This window comes from Tiliqua scincoides, chromosome 1 (assembly GCF_035046505.1).
Source record: "Tiliqua scincoides isolate rTilSci1 chromosome 1, rTilSci1.hap2, whole genome shotgun sequence".
Taxonomy (NCBI): domain Eukaryota; kingdom Metazoa; phylum Chordata; class Lepidosauria; order Squamata; family Scincidae; genus Tiliqua; species Tiliqua scincoides.
Genome location: NC_089821.1, coordinates 154,756,818 through 154,776,472, shown reverse-complemented (window position 1 = coordinate 154,776,472; position 19,655 = coordinate 154,756,818). Strand labels below are relative to the sequence as shown.

Genomic DNA, 19,655 nt, shown 5'->3' with positions numbered 1-19,655 from the left:
TTGTCTGTTCCTACAAGCAAATAAACTTAAAGTGAAGCCATGTCTCGACATCAGGACAAACAGTTTGCAATGTAAATGCAATGTATAATGTCCTCTTAGGACAGTGGTATTCAAACTGGGGCGTTGCGACGCCCTAGCCTGTGGGTCCTGGCCTCTGCCCCCTTAAGGGGTGGGGGCAGCCAGGAGACAGGGGGAAGGCAGTGGCACTGCTCAGGGGGGCTGCAGGGGCTTGGGTGCACTTGCCCAAGCCTCCTGCAGCCTCCCAGGGGTGCAGGGAGCCCTGCGCAACCTTCGGCAGGGCTCCCCAGGTCAGGAAAAGTGAAAGCAGAGCGATCGCGCCCCGCTCCGCAAAACTGGAAGCGGAGCACGATCGCTCCGCTTTCCCTTCTGATGGGGCTGCAGGGACTGGGGTGCACCCTCTAGTCCCTGCAGCAGCCGTCCCTGTGTGTGGGGAGCCCTGCGCAAGCGCCTGCAGGGCACCCCAGGTCAGGGAAAGGGAGAGTGGGGCGATCGCACTCTGCTTCCGCTTTTGCGGAAAGTTTGAAAACCGCAGTCTTAGGAGATTTCATTTTCTGGTAGTCCTTCTCTTTGGACATACTAAACATATTACTGTTATTCAGAGATTAATTTCTAAAAGAGAGGTCATTGGAGCTGCCTTCCTGGTCTGTTCCTGACCTGGAGGCCCTATAATCTAATTCCAGGTGCATGGTATTCAAATTATAGTTGTAAGTCAAAGATTCTTTGCACATGCTCAAAAGTATCCTTATTTATTATTGGTTTGCACAGTGAGATCCTGGAGATGAAAAGAGATTCTGGAGCTGAGCCCTCCTGAATTGTGCCTGAAATGCAGCTGTGCTGTTGCTCCTTTTAAGATGCCATTTGGGAAACAATTTATAAGACAATAATGGCATGATGAAAGGGAATGAGAACTTAAATGTACCTACAGATCAAGCCAAGTGGAGACAGTAGCCATGCCAAACTCCTCGTATTCTCATTTATAATCCATGAATGAAAAATAGGTAGCTTGGGAATGTTCAGCTAGTCTGGACAAAAGGAGAACGGTAATCTGATTATTGTCTTGTGTGGGAAATGTTTTTACCACTTTGCAAATTAATGACCTATTGACTTCATAAATGATAGCTGGCACGCACTTTTTAAGAAAGGGAGCTTATGGACAGATCCACCCTAGCGAAGCCTGGCTTCCTTGCCTTTCTATAGCTTTGCCCGCTATGTTGCTGAAAGGAAATTTTGGCTCCAAACAAACTGACATGTCAATCCTATTCATACCCCCCACGCCGATGCAGCAGCATCAAAATGGTGACTGGGGGAGCAGTCCAGGAGGTCTCCTCTGAGTATAGGATATCGGAAGTGGTGGCAGTGCCAATCCCATTCCCCTCCTGGGACTGATCCACAAATCACCTGCCTCCTCCCTGCCCTCCCCTGCCCCCGTTTCGCCCCTTTCTCACTCCTATTCCCTCCCTCCCTCCTCCCACCTCCCTCTCTGATGTACCTTTGTTGGTGAGTAGTGGGAGAAGCACTGGAACAGATCGTAGGTCATAGGCCTTCCCACCAGTGCTGCCAGTAGCGCATCTAGTGGCATGCTGTCGGAGCACCTTTTGCGACTGGTGCTGACCTCTTTATGGCAGTCAGTGCCACTCTCAGGTGGTGCGCATAGGATTGGGTTCTAAGGCTACAATTCTACACCTGTCTACTCAGAAGTAAGCCCCATTGTGTTCAGTGGGACTGAGACTGCAATCCTATCCACACTTACATGGAAATAAGACTATAATGGGTAGACATGCGTACAATTGGGCTCTTACTCTAGTGTGTATAGGATTGCGTGAGGGATGAATTCTCAACATGCCCCCTGCCATCCTTGTCCCAGTCCTTGCCCCAGTCCTCCTCCGGAGTGCCCCCTCTGCCATCCTACCTGCTCTGGTGGGGGCACACCACTGGCATGCGCCTGTGGCCCTCAGCTGTTTGTACTGGTGGCCCCACCTACACGCCATTGCAGTGGCTGCCCTTGTCATGTGTACCACCAGGCATACTATGTGTACTCACACCCATACTCGCAACCAGAAAAAGTTTCCTCCAGCAGTAACTTCAGCAGAAAAAGGTTTCCCATCTATAGCATTTGCCCCATCAGTTGAGTAAGGAGTAAATTGCATTGAAGCACAGAATTAATAAGTGAAGAGTCTTCCTGCTGGAATTATTTCTGGGGTGAACTTTTTCTCTTTGAGAGCAGAGGTGCAAACAGACAGTGCTTAGCTTGCATGTCTAAAAATGGAAGTCTGACACGGTCTGCTCCAATCCCTAAATGCATTTCATGCTGGCATGGCCATCTTGGTGCACACCATCCTAATGTGCTCCTACTGCATTTGGGCTGTGGGTCAATTACAAATAATACTACACATCAATTTAGTCAGGGATCTTCCCTGAGAGAGCCAGAGGCCTTCTGCAATCGATGTTCAGTCATGCTTGTAAAGCTCTGTCAGATCAAAGAGGCAGCAAAACCGAGGGTCAAGGCATAGGCCCTGGGAGTATTTTATTCTTTACATCCTCACTCTCTGGAAGCTCTCTCTGTCTCCTGCTTCTTTGAAGTTTCTGCACTACTCAGGGTTTTCTGATCATAGACTAGCCTTTGCCATTTTCCTGCTTCCGTTTTCTTTGATAAGTATGTGAACATGGAGTAAGGCTTTCAGTAGTACAGCCACCTTGTAGGTGGCAAAATATTCTTCCTGCAAATACTGCGCAGTGTTCAGGTTTCATCAGTTCTGAGTGAGTGATGCCTCTTGGTTTGAGATGGAAATCTGTGGGGAAGCTCTATCCCAGATCAAATGCTCATTACAAATCTCCCCAGTGATGAATGAGCCATATTCAACATTTGAATGACAGTGCTCTGAACTGGAGAAATTGACCTGTGCTTCATTTTAGGAACAAAATGACAAACCACTGCTAAAACAGAGTTAAGGGCCCAATCCTATCCAACTTTCTACCACTGTGCAGTTGCGCCAACAGAGCGTGTGCTGCATCCTGCAGTGGGGGTGGGGCAGTCACGGAGGCCTTCTCAAGGTAAGGAAACATTTTCCCCTTTCCTTGGGGTTGCATTGCGGCTGCATTGGCACCTGAGATTTGGATAGGTTTGGGCCCTAAGAATGGTTATATAAGCTTAAGAAGTGTAGCTGCTGGTTCCCAGTTCTCAGGGTTCACAGACTCCTCCTATTGTTCGTTGTTCTACCTTGATGCCTCAAACTAGCCACACCTAGGCTGGTAACTGTTGGTCTGCAATGTTTAGTAGTTGGCCAGAATTTCATTTTTCCAATGGTCTCCTTACCTAGAGACTATACTCAGTGATGGGTAGCCCAGTCCTAATGCGGCTGCCCATGCCAAGGTACAATGGTGCTGAAAAGGCCACCACAGTATCCTGCTGGGCCAGGGAGGCAGCCAGAGGTTTCCTCAAGGTAAGGGAACATTTGTTCTCTTACCCTGGGTCTGGCCCCAGCAGCCTCTATGGGCCTACTTGGTTCGGAACCAGCGCCTTCCTCCTTCTGTCTGCAACGAAGTGCCTTAGCATGTTCGGCATGGCTGACTCCAGGCAGAGCGCAGGAGACCAGCACTGGCCCAGGGTTGGATCAGGCTGTGAATGTACTGGACATCAAACTTTAGTAGTGCTACTCAGTCTTGTGGGCTGCTCTCACTAATCTCTCCAGCAAGCTATCCTTTTTCCTGTGCCATCTTATTCCAAATTGAAAAGAAACCAGTGAGTCATTTATTAAATATATACATCACATGCTTTAGGAGGCCCAGTTCACACCCCTCTCCAGGATGCACCTAAAGAAATGCCCCTTTTATTCCCCCCCATCCTCATGATGCTACCAACTGCTACATATCCATATTAAGAAAAAGTTTATCCTCTCCTAGATCTCAAGAAACTGTAGACCTTTCTCTGTCAACCAATGCAGTATTGGTGGTTTACAGCAGATGTTCCTTTTTATAAATGTAGAAGGAATAAATCAAGGAGGGAGAAAGAATTTCAGCACCTCAGTCTTCATCATTCAGTGACAGGTTGTTTGCCTGAGAAATAACAGCCCCTCTCGCTCCACTTCTCGGCTCCATTCTTCTACAGAATCTGTATAAACACCAAAGTTATTACAACCGTTTCACCAGGATACATATATTTTTATGAGCCTACGGTACAGAATACTGAGAACATTTAACTGCACACAGATACAGGAACAAAGAGATGAGGTTCAAGTTGTTAGATAAGGCAAGTTTCACAGCTAGGATTGCCAGGGTGAAGCACCAAAATTCTGAGACTTGTGAGGCAGGGTCTGATAATGCATCAAGGTGGGGCCTGGTGACATTTCAAGAACCGAAAATGGGGGGGGGGATCTGTGACTGTGCCTACAAGTGGTGGAGTCCAGTGCAAAAGAGGGAAAGGCCAAAGGTAAAGTGGCAGAACAGCAGAAAATTGCCTTGGAGATTAATCTTTCTTGCCCATCCACCTAAGAAAAATCTGGGAAAACAGGGTCATCTTGGGCAAAATAGCAATTCTAGAAAACTTCATCATTTTAAAAAATCTGCAGCAAGCTATATCTTTAGCTCCTATTTCCCAAGGCTAAACATCACGCAATGAGACAGTGGTGACTCCCCACCATCCCCCTTCTGATCCCACCCAGTTCTCCCCCCGACTCCTCAGATCCCACCCAAAGCTGTACCAAGACAGAGTGTTTTCCCATCACCTCCTCTTAGCTGGAGGGATTTTACTTTCTCTGGACTCTGAAGGGTATCACATCCTAAATATTTGGATGGGCCACATGTAGAGGTGTTTGAAAAGTTATTTATTTTACTTAGAAGGAAACCCATTGTGTTCAGTAAGACTTCGGCTGTAATCCTATCTTACCAGAAACAAACACCTCTAGTTATGCTCCGCTCTGCTCAGGGAATGGGGTTGGGATCCAGCATTACAGCTGGGTCCCAGCTGCACCTACCACGCCCCGCCCACTTGCCCCAGGACTGTCCTCCACCTGCCCTCCCCGCCTTAGAATGCCTCCCTCCCACCTCCTTCCTGCCTCTTCCCCACCCTCCCTAGACCCTTTTGTTGGCTGACCTCAGCCAACGCAACCCTCCTTGCCCAAGTCGGCGCAGAGGCTGGATCCAGCCTCTGTGGACCAGTGCGTGTCCCTGTGCTGGTCCAGCTGACTCTTGAGGAGGCGCAAATGTGTTTTACAGCACATTTGCTCCTGGGCTGGCACAAAGGACTTGCGCCGGCCCACGGTGCAGTTTGGATTGCACCCCTAGTTACTTAGATTGGGGCTTTGGTAGCAAGAGCACCATGATGTCCTGCTCTTAAATTTGGGGGATGGCTCCTAGATCCAAAGCAGATTTTGTTGTGCCCAGAGACCAGTATGGACATAAGCAGGCCTACCATTGTGCCACATTGTGCTTTGTAAAATAAATTAATAAAGCTGCTGTTTCTTACAAATGACAACATTAAACATGGCGTAGTTGGATGGCAATAAAATTCACCTTAAATCTTTGTTTTGGTGCTAACGTGAGCAAACCAGAAATGGCAAAAGAAAGTGGTTCCACATTTGCTCAAGTCAGCAACCTTTTCATTTGCTCTAAACAGAACAATTATCTTGCTCTTCATGAGGGTTTCCTGGTGAACCTCCTTGTTTAGACAGTCTCCAGATGGTTACTAAAGTGTGTCGGTCAGAGCAACCTTATTTGCTCTGTGCACAAAGTGAGTAATAGAAAACGTCAGAGATGTCCTCTGTATGCTTTTAGTTCTAGAAATGGTCAATGATCAACCCTGTTTGTTACCATAACTCACTGAGCCGCTTCTGCTGACAAAAGTGAAAGGATTGCTAGAATAGAGCATCACAATCTGTGCCTTCTGAGGATTCTAGTAGAACAGTGTTTCCCAAACTGTGGGTTAGGACCCATCAGTAGGTCATAAGCTGATTGTTGGTAGGTTGTGAAAAGTTTTTGAAACATTAAAAACAAAACAAAACTTTGCAAGCACCCTTGCTCAAGTTGCAGAAGAAAATCATTAGCTGGAATGCTAACCTGTGGTAAGAGGTTCATAGCACCAAATTAAATGTTACATTTTCCTGTTTTCTCTAGCAATTGGCATGCTGTAAATCATGTGTGAACCCAGTTTCAGCCTTGTGTCTGGCCTGGAAGTCCTTAATTGCACATCTTACTCTCCAGTTCAGCTTTCTGGATCCCCTAAATAGCTGTAAAGGTTTGGGAACAATCCTTGAACTCCATGTCTAGGGGGAGTCTAGCAAATGTCTACACGCACATATAATATGCAGAATCTCTGGCACCCTTGGAAGCACAGAAACCTGATTATTATTAATCATTTATTAATCATTAATATTAATAAATACACAATTTCTTTCTAGAGCTCTCTCTTTTAATCTAGTGGGATGTGATTGATTGTTATTTTTAAAAGTGGGTCCCAGTGCTAAAAAGTTTGGAAACCTCTGTAGAAGAACAAATGATGTCTTGACTGATGTTGCTCCTTGATCCTGTCAATCCAGATTGAGAATCTTCAGCAGTTGTGACAATGATGGCTTTCTTGTCTGCTTGTTGCACTAGTGATCAAGATCATTGATTATTATCTCCATGAAATCCTTTGAATGTTCCTGTATTTAATTGTAATGCCTTGTATCTACACCCCAGCTTGTGCAAGCACAAGCTACCTTTTGCACATGCAACATAATGCTTGTACAAGAGAAGGGGATGTGATCACATATGGCCAGCTGGGGTTGCTGAGAGCAAATCAAACATTGGGGATGCATTACAGACAGTCTCCTTGTGAGTTCAACCCTGTGATTCCTGACCTACAGGTAACTTCTCTGAGGCTGCCATCCTATACAGCTAGTCCTCACTTAAAGTTTTTTCATTCAACATTGTCTTGTTGACAATCTTCTGACTTCCACGTCCTCTGTGGCTGCACTTTGTAGCACTACCAGAAGCTGCTTCTGGGTTGTGCCGGCCAACAACCTACTTCCTTGGCCTTGTCGCACCTCAGAATGCCTTGCATAGCACAAGACATTCTGGGGCACAACAACACTTTGCAGTGCAATAGGAAAGTCCTCAGTGAGTCCACCTACAGTGAAATTGATTTCATCACAAGTTGTTTAGCTTAAAGTTACTGTTTCAAGAACCTTTTCAATATTCTTCAAATATGTTAGAAGCAGGAAACCCGCCAGAGAAGCGGTTGGCCCTCTGGATGCTGAGGGAGGGAAAGGGGAGATAAAAGGAGACTTAGAGATGGCAGAGAAATTAAATGAGTTCTTTGCATCTGTCTTCACGGCAGAAGACCTCGGGCAGATACCGCTGCCTGAACGGCCCCTCCTGACCGAGGAGTTAAGTCAGATAGAGGTTAAAAGAGAAGATGTTTCAGACCTCATTGATAAATTAAAGATCAATAAGTCACCGGGCCCTGATGGCATCCACCCAAGAGTTATTAAGGAATTGAAGAATGAAGTTGCAGATCTCTTGACTAAGGTATGCAACTTCTCCCTCAAAACGGCCACGATGCCAGAAGATTGGAGGATAGCAAATGTCACGCCTATTTTTAAAAAGGGAAAGAGGGGGGAACCAGGAAACTATAGGCCAGTCAGCCTAACATCCATACTGGGTAAGATGGTGGAATGCCTCATCAAAGATAGGATCTCAAAACACATAGACGAACAGGCCTTGCTGAGGGAGAGTCAGCATGGCTTCTGTAAAGGTAAGTCTTGCCTCACCAACCTTATAGAATTCTTTGAAAAGGTCAACAGGCATGTGGATGCGGGAGAACCCGTGGACATTATATATCTGGACTTTCAGAAGGCGTTTGACACGGTCCCTCACCAAAGGCTACTGAAAAAGCTCCACAGTCAGGGAATTAGAGGACAGGTCCTCTTGTGGATTGAGAACTGGTTGGAGGCCAGGAAGCAGAGAGTGGGTGTCAATGGGCAATTTTCACAATGGAGAGAGGTGAAAAGCAGTGTGCCCCAAGGATCTGTCCTGGGACCGGTGCTTTTCAACCTCTTCATAAATGACCTGGAGACAGGGTTGAGCAGTGAAGTGGCTAAGTTTGCAGACGACACCAATCTTTTCCGAGTGGTAAAGACCAGAAGTGATTGTGAGGAGCTCCAGAAGGATCTCTCCAGACTGGCAGAATGGGCAGCAAAATGGCAGATGTGCTTCAATGTCTGTAAGTGTAAAGTCATGAACATTGGGGCAAAAAATCAAAACTTCACATATAGGCTGATGGGTTCGGAGCTGTCTGTGACAGATCAGGAGAGAGATCTTGGGGTGGTGGTGGACAGGTCAATGAAAGTGTCGACCCAATGTGCGGCGGCAGTGAAGAAGGCCAATTCTATGCTTGGGATCATTAGGAAGGGTATTGAGAACAAAACGGCTAGTATTATAATGCCGTTGTACAAATCTATGGTAAGGCCACACCTGGAGTATTTTGTCCAGTTCTGGTCGCCGCATCTCAAAAAAGACATAGTGGAAATGGAAAAGGTGCAAAAGAGAGCGACTAAGCTGATTACGGGGCTGGGGCACCTTCCTTATGAGGAAAGGCTACGGCGTTTGGGCCTCTTCAGCCTAGAAAAGAGACGCCTGAGGGGGGACATGATTGAGACATACAAAATTATGCAGGGGATGGACAGAGTGGATAGGGAGATGCTCTTTACACTCTCACATAATACCAGAACCAGGGGACATCCACTAAAATTGAGTGTTGGGCGTGTTAGGACAGACAAAAGAAAATATTTCTTTACTCAGCGTGTGGTCGGTCTGTGGAACTCCTTGCCACAGGATGTGGTGATGGCGTCTAGCCTAGACGCCTTTAAAAGGGGATTGGACAAGTTTCTGGAGGAAAAATCCATTATGGGTTACAAGCCATGATGTATATGCGCAACCTCCTGATTTTAGAAATGGGTTATGTCAGAATGCCAGATGCAAGGGAGGGCACCAGGATGAGGTCTCTTGTTATCTGGTGTGCTCCCTGGGGCATTTGGTGGGCCGCTGTGAGATACAGGAAGCTGGACTAGACGGGCCTATGGCCTGATTCAGTGGGGCTGTTCTTATGTTCTTATGTTCTTATGTTTTAAATGAGGACTCGCTGTACACATTTTCCTGGGAGTAAAGCCCCACTTCCTGGGAGTAAGCCCCACTGAAAACAATGGAACTTACTTCAGAGTAGACATGATTAGGATTGCACTGTGATCCTTGCAGTTCATGTGGTCCGGACTTCAGCTGCACTGGTCCCCTGCCTGGCTACATGACTGATAGGAGGACAGCAAGACAGAAGTGATCTATACAGCCAACGTCCTGTTACCAGCACAGGAGCGTCCCAGGAGAAGAATTCACTTGACTTTTCCCAGGGTCTGCGCTTTTCAGACTTTGGATTATTCATAACAGTAGTTAGTGATGTACATAGGCAGCTGCCATGGAAACATATCCACACTGCTTGTACTGGTTTGACATTACAGTCATTACCTCTTCCGAAGGAAGCTTGGGAACTGTTGTTCTATTAGGAGGATCTGGGATTTCTAAGATCTCCTTCTTACACTGTGCTTGCAGCATGGAAGCTGTCGTAATGTGACTCTTCTCTGGTGACTCTGGTAACATGGAAAGCTTTGTGTTCTGTCGGAGGACCCTAAAGGACAGTTATTTTCCTTGCCAGCATTGCCCCAGTTTCAAAGTGGCAAGGGGAGGCTCTGCAGGGTAAGGAGAACTAACAGATCATTAACTCCCCTCACCATACTTTGCTGCCCAGAGTTCTTAAGGGGAAGCAATGCCAGTCAGTGATAGAAACAGATGTGAGCTCGTAAGAAAAATAGGTTTCAAGGTACAGCTAGCTGAAAGTTCTCCACAGAAAAAGTTTACGTTTGAAATTTCATGGGGTTGTGGGTGGAAGTGGAAGCTGAAACTAGCCTCTACCATTTTCTACTTCTGCTTTGTTTTGTGACAGTGGTCAGAGGCATAACACCTCAGTGCCTGGGGAAGAGACATCATGTGATGTTGTGACATCACTTCCGAGTTCTCCCTGGAGGAGGGGGAGCTCCTTGTGGTTACTTCGCGCCCCCATTCCTTTTCCTGTGGAGGCTGTCTTTGGAAGGAGAAGGAATGGGGAGGCACAAAGCCACCACTGCCTCCTCTGTAACTAGGTTTGAGCCTGAGAGGCAGTCATGCACCCTATCCTTGGCGTTGCACCTGGGACAGGTGCCCCTCAGGCTCCTCCCTAGTTATGCTTCTGGCTATGTTGCTCCTTTTGGCAACTGGTGGCTGGCACCCCCCCCTCCCATTTTGCCTCCAGAACAATGCTTCATCATTTCAAGGGGGACTCTGGGGAAAAAAATGAGGACCGTTTTCCCCCAGAAAACATGACATCCCCCACACTGTGACATCATGTCATCTGGAGGAGGTGCTTGGAAGAAATGGCAGTCACTGAAATTTCTGACACAACACTGCCACATCATCAAACCAATCAAGCCAGAATTTAAAGGTACACATCAAGTTTATAGTGCACCACCAAATGATGACATAGATTCACCAGCAGGTTATTGATAACACAGCAGGTTGCCGTGGAGGCTGTGTTGTAACACATTCTTTCCCAAGGAAAAAAAAAAAGGCTAAATATATAGGGGCAATTTCCTTGTTGTTTTTCAGATGCTTTACTTCCTGAAAACAACTAGTCCAAAGTGCTCTTGCCTCAGCAGAACTCAGGCCAGGGATCAGAAACCTTTAGGAATGTTTGATTTGTTCTGCCCAAAAAACTGTAGGTTTTACATTATGAGGCCCAGGTTCAAATTCCACTTCAGACACAAAGGTCAAGAGTATTGTCTCTCAGTTTCACAAATCACACTCTTTTTTTTTTTTTGCAAGGTTAAACCTGACAGCAGGGCCATAGAGAGGAATTTTATCAGGGGTACAAAGTTTCTTGCCATTGCCACATACTATGTTTACTCCTAAATTGATAGATTGGAGGCATGAATGTGAACCCAGAGTCTGGCTGTAGAGTACTCCATCTGAGTGTCCCAAAACTGAACTGAGTATTTAAGGGAGTACGCCAGAAACTACATTTCAAGAAGTTCAAAATTTCACAAATGCTTCAAACTTTCGAATTCCAGAAATGAATTGCTCTGGAAGTTTAATACTGAAGGATGCTTTTTTCTTAAAAAAACACAAACCAAAAAAACTCCACTCAAATTACATCTTTGTTCCAGCGGATTAATTGTAACAATAATGTTCAGCACTAGCTTGTCAAATCCAGCACTGTAAACAGGACTGGCCCATCCACAAAGCAAGTGATGAAACTCATGTCAGCCGCAGTGACAGGGGAAGAGCAGATTCACGGTCTCTTCATCCCAAGTCTGCCACTGCCTTCCTCCAGCCCATTGTAGACAGAGCAGCTTTGATCTGCTTATGGATTATCTAATTCCTTACCTTGCATCATCACATGGTTCTCTTGCAAAACCAGGACGTGCAGGATTTCCTGTTTATTTAAAGGGACCATTAGAGGAAGGAGCAAGGTAAGGATCCAGGTAAGAATTTTTTTTTGGGGGGGGGGGGGAGGCATGATGCATTGGAGGTTGCAGCAGAAAGCCAGTGGTGGCATCAGGTGGTGGCCCCAGTTGGATTGTCTCTCTCTAGAGCACATTTTTTTTCTTACAACCCTGATCAGTTGTGCACATGTGACTCATTCAGTGAAACACAGTTGCCCAGCCATATTTGGCAGCCCACTGGGTTTGATTAACTTTCTGTTTTTGTTGCCTGCCTGGAACAAGGGGATAGGCAAGAATCTGAGAAACCAAAATAATGGTTAGAGGGCCACATTTGGCTTGGTGGGGCCCTAACTGGGCAGGCTTGAAGCATCCATAGTAGGGAATGTTGGGGGGAAAGTTGTACTTTTGAAAGCAAATTTGAGCTATGAGAATTTGAGCTTTTCCTTCCCACAAAACAATTTCCACTCTACATGGTAGCCAGAAGACCACAGCTCAAGAGAGAGGCTCCCTGTTATGCTTGGGAATGCTAAGAAACTGCCTGGCGTTCATTCTGCAGCACTTCTGATGATAATGAATAGCTCTGAGATGAGTGCTGGTTATTTGCTATTACATTCTGTACTCTACAGAGCTCAGTGCCTTGACACACACTACGGGATGTATACAGGGTCATCAGAATAATTTGTAACCTTGTCCATTAGGATGATCCATGGGCAGATTGCTCAGCAGCAATTCCCTTTATGATGTTTTACTTTAGCAATAAACAGCATTCTTGGCAGCAGAGCTCATTCAAAGAAGGGAGTGGGGGTGGGGAGACTGTCCACACATTTTTCTCCAAGTCGTAAAGGCTGTCTGTCATACGGACACTTTTGATACTTCCCAGACCACTTGACCTTTCATTTCCCAGAAAAAACTCCAACAGTTCAGTGTTTTTAATACCCAAACCTGTGCTCGGAATAGTTTAAATATCGAACAAGCATGCAATTTCTGGACCTGTGAACAACTGGCCCATTTTGATTTTTTAAAAGTCCTTGTTGCGTATAGTTTCCTCTCAAAAGTTCTATATTACTACAGTGGTGATTCTAAATAATGGATAACACTTGTGAAGATAATGTTTGGGAATACATAGATAAAGTAATACAGAATAATTCTTGGAAAGCACTTTGAACACTTAAAAGCAGTATACAAGGGCTTATTAGTATCATGCCTGTACAATGCAGCAGACATTTCATCCTCCTTTTAATCAAGGTTGAGGTGGACTAGGTTGGGATCTGGCCAGATCATTCTCAGTGGTGGTGGCAGTGATAGCATCCAGTGGACACTTGGGGGGGTGTGAGGATGCCAAGTGGGGCTTGCAAGTTCAGGGTTTGTCCCTGGGTCACCAGTAATTTGGGACTGGCACTGCTCTTAATTCATACTTGGTGCTCATAGCCTTACTGTTTGATCTGACTCCATAAGTACATACACATAAAAACAATGCATGTGAGTTACATATTCACATGCCAGTCCTTGGGCTGATTCATTAATAAGAGCCTAGGCTGCTGTTGGATCCACAGACTTTGTTCCACATCAAAAGGTTTGCTTCCATGGGAGTGTTATTGGAATTATTCTTGTGGCAATTATCTATCTGTGTGCATGTGTAGGTGCACAAAGGGGGCACTCAAAATCTGCCCGCTGTGCATATCCCGATGAATGACTAAAGGATGCTGCCTCTGATGAAATACGCTTTAATCCATAAAAGTGTATGTCACAACTATTTGTCTTTAAGGTGCCAAAGACTAACATGGCTACGCTCTGGAATTTGTCAATATGGAAGGTCCTGGATTTTTAGCCCAATCCTATCCTTCTCCCTGTCGCTGATTCAGTTGCATCTAGTGGCGGGGGGGCAGACTGAGAGGCTTCGGAGGGGAAAGAGGATTTCTCTGGGGCAAGTCTGAGGAGAGAAAGGGGTCAGGGAGGCTGTTGCTAGAGAGGATTGGATTTGGTATGCTCCATCACCACTGGATCCAACCCGTTCTGCAGCCTTCCCACCCCGTTCTACCACCCCACCACCCTGTTTCACCCCCTCTTACCTTCCCCGCTGTCTTACCTGCTTTGGCAAGTGGCCAGTGATTCCCTAACATGTGTGGGAAGGCTCCAGCCTTCCCACTGGCGCTCGGGCAGCATGCTACTCTGCACATTGCTACAGTGCCCTGTATGGCTGCTTTCCAGCAGTTGCCACCAGTGCAACATGTATTTTGCTCTTGACTGGGCCCAACAGGATTGGGCTGCTAATCATGTGAAATGGAAATCCAGCAGTCTCAGCTGCATCCAATAAACTAGGCTAGATCAGAGAAGACATGGCATGAGCACACTGTTTTTCTTTTCAAGATAGCACCAGTCTGCAAAAGTATGTTACTTCTGCAATAGAATACCACTGCAGCTACCCCTTTGAAAGGTTCTAGGGTTACCAACTTGAAAACATCTGGTACTTGGCTTGGATTGTAGTAGGTTTAGGACAGGGGTGCCCAAAGCCCGGCCCTGGGGCCAATTGCGGCCCTCAAGGACTCCCAGTCCAGCCTGCGGGGAGCCTCCAGTCTCCAATGAACCTCTGGCCTTCTGGAGACTTGCTGGAGCCCACTGTGGCCTGAGACAACTACCCTCAGCTTGACGGCCAACTGTTTGACCTCTCGCATGAGCTGTGGAACAAGGGCTCCCTCCACTGCTTGCTTTTTTTACCTCTGTGATGCAGCAGCAGTAGTAAAGGAAAGGCCAGCCTTGCTTTGTGCAAGGCCTTTTATAGGCCTTGAGCTATTGCAAGATCTTCATTCATTCATATAAGTTCCAGCTTTAATATATTCATTTATATAAATTTATTCAAATTTGAAATGTAAATTAATTCTTTTTTCCAAGCCCCCGACACAGTGTCAGAGAGATGATGTGGCCCTCCTGCCAAAAAGTTTGGACACCCCTGGGTTAGGAGGTAGGGCTAATAGTAGACGGATTCATTCTATTGTTCACTTGTGCTAGCAGACATAGAAGGTTGAGCCTGTGCTAGTGTGAGGTGTACTGGGGGAGGGCTGTTAAAGAACCACACACATGTGTGCTGCGGTTTTATGCTGAACTACTGCTGGGGCTGAACTCAAAGGTCTGACACCTTTTGGAATCTGCAGCACAAGCCTATGCCATAAATGGAAATGCTGCTGCAGCCTTTAACCTTTAAAAAAAAAATTCTAGTTTACTCAAAAAGTTCTGACAACTAGCCCAAACCGGATTAGTGGTTAAAAAAACAGCCAGGCAATTCCCTTTTTCCTAGTCTGTTAGGAACTCTTTGTGCATCTCTGCGGTTTCTGAAGGGTGCCTTGTAAAGCCACCAGCTGGTGATGTCACCGTGATTGGTGTCTGTCTGCAGCTCAGAGTGGAGGAACGTGATGGGCAAGGAGAACACACTTGGACCTCATTGTGTGGATGGCTACAAAGAGGGAGTGAGTCTGTCAAGGGGAGGAGTGAATGGTCACCTGCATACACAAAAAGCAAGCCTGTCCTAGTCTAGGGCGGACCTTCATCCCACCCCTTAAGTCTCAAGCTGCTTCCATTCCAGGACACTCCCAGCTAAAAAGAGCCAGCTCACGTCCTCCTTTCAAATTCCGAACTGGAACTGCAGATATCGGTCTCTTATTCCTTCTCCCAAATCCTGATTGGTCGCACATTCCAAAGGCTGCGGAGAGATTCCAGGATATTCAGAACAATTTTTGCTGTATCCCTTATCACCCATTAGTTTTCTCAGGCAAAACTATAGGATAGGCCCATTAATCCTTATCAAGAAAGCCAATACCATAATACTGTAGTACATATTGAACCTAAGCTTTTGTACCTCTGTCTTCAAGTTTGTCAATTACAGTTAGGAATAATTTTAAGTGCCGTTAAGAACTATGTTCCATTTTAAAATGTTGGCTTCTCTCTGTGATAACAGATAATTTGCTTCAGCCTGCTCATTTTGTGGCATTTTGTGGCATTTTGTTGACAGCAATATCTATTCCTTCTCATTGTCTCCAGATTCCTCTCTCCCCTTTTGTCATTTGACTTTGTTCTGTATGCCAATACATTCCACAAAAGATTATGACTTCATAAACTTGAAATGGTGGTTACATAAAACAGAAATAGTAAATGATTCTAAAAGGAAGCAAAGCAGTCTTGTGAAAATGACCAGAATGCCATTCCATGCTAAGTGGATATCATTTATATTAATGGTCCATTTATTGGCAAATCCATCTCTCAGAAATAGCCCTCTCAGTGCAACACAACTAACCATAAGGAGAAAATCCGAAGGGGGAGGAAGCAGGCAGGGAAGGGCATTGTTGGCCTTCCAGTCAGGGCTTGTTCAGTATTTTTAAGGGCTCTGGAGAGGAGTTCTACAGTTGTTTCCAGCACCACAAAACTCACTGACATTATATGGCAGCAATACTCTGGCTTGGAAGGTACAAAGCCATGCAAAGTGTGCTGGTGGGAGCTTTAGGCTGCCTAAATAGAAAAGGCGGGGAGGGAGGATAAGATAGAGAAGGGACTTGCTGTAGTTTGACATCTGATTTCAACAGACAGGGAAGGAAGCCTGATGTGTTATGCTGGCCGCTCCAAAGACATCTGCACTGTGTTGATTTTCATCACAAGGTAAACAAAACAAAAAAATTAGATTGCAAATCACCAACCAAATTTCTTTTGCAAGAATCTGTACTTCCTGATGATATTACCTAGAAAGGCTCTGAGAACACAGTGTACTTTTCTTCCTACTTCTGGGATTAGTTTCTTTTGCAGTGGGAATGATTAAACGTGACTAAAGAAACAGCAACTGAGTCTTAATATGCGCAACTGGATATCATCATGTGAATGTTTGAACAGGGTCTGATAGCCATTTTCTAAATTACCAGTACATTTATTTTTTATGGACTGTACACTCAACAGTAGCATCTTAATGCTTCAAAATCCGCACATCGAAGGTTGTTCCACCTCCTGCGGTCATGTCTTCCACATCCAAACCATTAGCCCCTTTGTACACTGAGAACATTGCATGTTGCACTTTCTGTTCTGAAAGTCTGGATGTGTTGGTGATGGTCACATAATTCAGAGAAAGGCCATAGCTAATTGGCAGAGCACATGCTGTGCCATAACTTTCAGGCAGCACCGTGGTTTACCTTTGGTGCACCACTCACCAGAACCCTGCAGGAAAGAAGTAAGAAAAGTAGCCTCACAACCTACTGCTTACTGCTCACCACTGCTCCTGGGAGGGTGAAGAAAGGGCATATTTGCATATCTGAATTGCTGGTAGGATTTTTTTTCAAGCTCCAAGCTCAAAACTGAGCCTTGGGGACCAAGGAAGTTCATCCCTTCTTTCCAGTGGGCTGTTTCAAGCTCTCAAGATTCATTTCTGAACCCAATTGGAGAGAATGTCTTCAACATCTCAACTAAACAATACACATACCAGCAGGCAGGCTGCATAGAATTTCTGGGCCTTAGAAGAAAATGGAGCTGGCAAAGTTAATGAGACTGAGCCCTAGAAATCTGGTCAGTTTAACCCAGATCACAAGCCTTCCCTCCCACTGGAATCTTTGACTGGAAAAAAGCTCTCTCTCTCTCTCTCTTTCCAATTATAGCATTTTTATATTGATCTCAGTGAAAAGTGACCTGCACTTAACTTTTTGAGCTGAAGCAGAGTTTAATTAAAACCAAAAAGAGGAGAAATATGTGTAGTGCTCCTTTGAACCTCAGGCAGGAATGGAATGTGGGGGGAAAAAATCTGTTTATCCCCATGACAGAAACCCAGTGAAAATTAATGCAGTATTACATTCTCTTTGACTTTAGGTGGTGAATTGTTCTTATGAGGGAGCAGATGTTGAAAGGAAAGCTTAGCAAAAGTGGGAGGTGATTTCATTAACCAGGTCAAACTCTATAAAGAATCAATGGAATGAACACAGGAGGGGCAGAATAAATATGGCATTATTTGTGGTTGCTACACACTTGATAAAGCCAGGACAAGTTCAACAGTGACTGGGATTCTCCAAAGTGGGGGTTGTACAAACAAACAACTTTGCTCTGAGAATTATCCAATGAGAATGGACCCCTCATTTCCAACAATGCAGGTCTGACATATTGGCCAGTCAGTGGATTGATTCTATGCCCCCAATATAGGCTCAGTGCACTTAAGGACATGCTTATGCCATGAGCGCTAATGACCTGCCCCCTTCCTTTGCATGGGGAAGGAAGGCTGTTTTATTTCATGAGTCCTTTGCCTGAACTTTACAATTTAATCATATGCAGAGGGGCAGTTCTTTTTAAGCAGTGAATTAAGCTCTCATGAGAGGGGTGGATACAGGAAATGCACCTCATGTTCTTAAACACATGGAGCCAATTCAGGCAGCACTACACTCTCTGAATTGACCCTAGAAGTTGTAGCAATGCCAGCACTGAGAATCTGGATTTTAGAATTCAGAATCCTGGTTTCCTCCCCCATCTGTTGCATATGGCTGCCACTGACTTCAGTGGGTTCTCTGACACAACATATAAGTCACATATCAGAAAATGTGCAGGATTTTTCTTTGATCTGAATGAATGACTTAAGTGTCAGGCCTCAAAGCCTGCAAGGCATCAAAATAAATTGGTTGGCAACCTTCAGTCTCGAAAGACTATGGTACAAGCCTACAGCACTCAGTATTCCCAGGCGGTCTCCCATCCAAGTACTAACCAGGCCTGACCCTGCTTAGCTTCCAAGATCAGACGAGATTGGGCATGTGCAGGGTAACAGTTGCTATTAGGAAAATGTAGCTGTTTATGAATTAAGGTGATATTACACAAAGTATTTGAAACAATATTCAGTGGTGTCACTAGGAGGTGTCTGGGGTGTGGTCTGCACTGCGTGCCTCAACTACTGGCCAAAACTGTGAAAATCTTGATATTTTCAAATAATACCATCATGTATCATTCAGTGGGTAATTTAATGCAGAATGCAATGAAACTAACCATGTTGAAATATTTGTATTCTATCTTTTTCCCCTTCCCCTGTTACCAAAAAGGGCTGTTATGTTTTAAGGGGAATTATTATATTACCCTTTTGGAAACTTTATAGGATCGCAGGCTGGATAACAAAACAGCGTAATACAGAGAAAATCCCTTGTATAGCTTAAAGAGGAGACTGGGAGAAAGATAACGTTCAATCAACAATTATATTTTTATTACAAAAACACATAGGTAAACATAATACAGATTTCTTGGTTCTAGTACTTGAAAAATGTACCTAGTTTTTATGGTGGTTGCATGTGCTATGTATTTGGTGCATCCGAGAAGGAATCAGAAATGGATAGATGGTAGGGAAGGATTTTAGGGGTCCCTTAATCTGTTTAAGCCAGTTTGCTAACTAAAGATGGGGGAAGAAGGGAGGAATAGATGGGGAAGAAGGGAAAGAATTTCAGAAACGCAGGATAATTACCTGTCCTGGGGAGCAGTTGGGGAGGGGAGAGTCCTGTGGAGGACCTTTTGCCTTGGAGGGGGCAGCCAGAGAGAGAGCCATGTGGCGGAGTTCTCTCTTAAAAGGGGCTTGGCTGACCTGGAAGCTGACCTAGAATGACTGGATGTATCCCAGAGCTGTGCGCATGCTCAGTATACACAGTAGGACACGTGGAGCATGCAAGAACATGATGACTAGGTAACAGCCATGGCTGACCTGGGGGGGGGGGAGGCAGTTTGCCTAAGGTGCTTAAGAGTGATAAAGCTACAACAATAGAACAATAGACTTCTTCCTCACATGCTTCCTCACAAGCATGCACCACACATGAGGTGCATGCTTGTTTTGCATAACAGTGATTGAATCAGGAGGCATCCCTGCATTGCTAGAGGTTGTGCAAACTTGTGACTTCTACCAGGGCCTTGGAAAAGTGTACTGGGGGGAAGGGTGTCCTGTATTCTGAGGTTTGACCTGCATGAGTTTTAGTCCATAATACATACAAAATCACAGCTTGGAAGGGAAAAGGAGATTTTCACATAACACCCCCCGGTAAAGCAAGTAGCCCTGCAATGGAGCTACTTGATTCTCTGCCCACCCAAAGGTCCCGCCTCCCTCCCGCCCCAATCCCTGCTCTGGCACACTTCCTTCCCACCCTCTCCCTGCCC

At 45.5% G+C, this 19,655-nt stretch overlaps 1 long non-coding RNA gene and 1 pseudogene across 1 annotated transcript in view; one reads left to right on the top strand and one right to left on the bottom strand.

Moving 5' to 3' along the window:
• The window catches only part of LOC136648581 (uncharacterized), a 75,671-nt gene that overhangs the window by 43,706 nt on the left and 12,310 nt on the right, over window positions 1-19,655 (top strand). The gene's annotated exons all lie outside the window — the stretch shown is intronic.
• LOC136637545 (5S ribosomal RNA) lies at window positions 18,186-18,305 on the bottom strand (annotated as a pseudogene).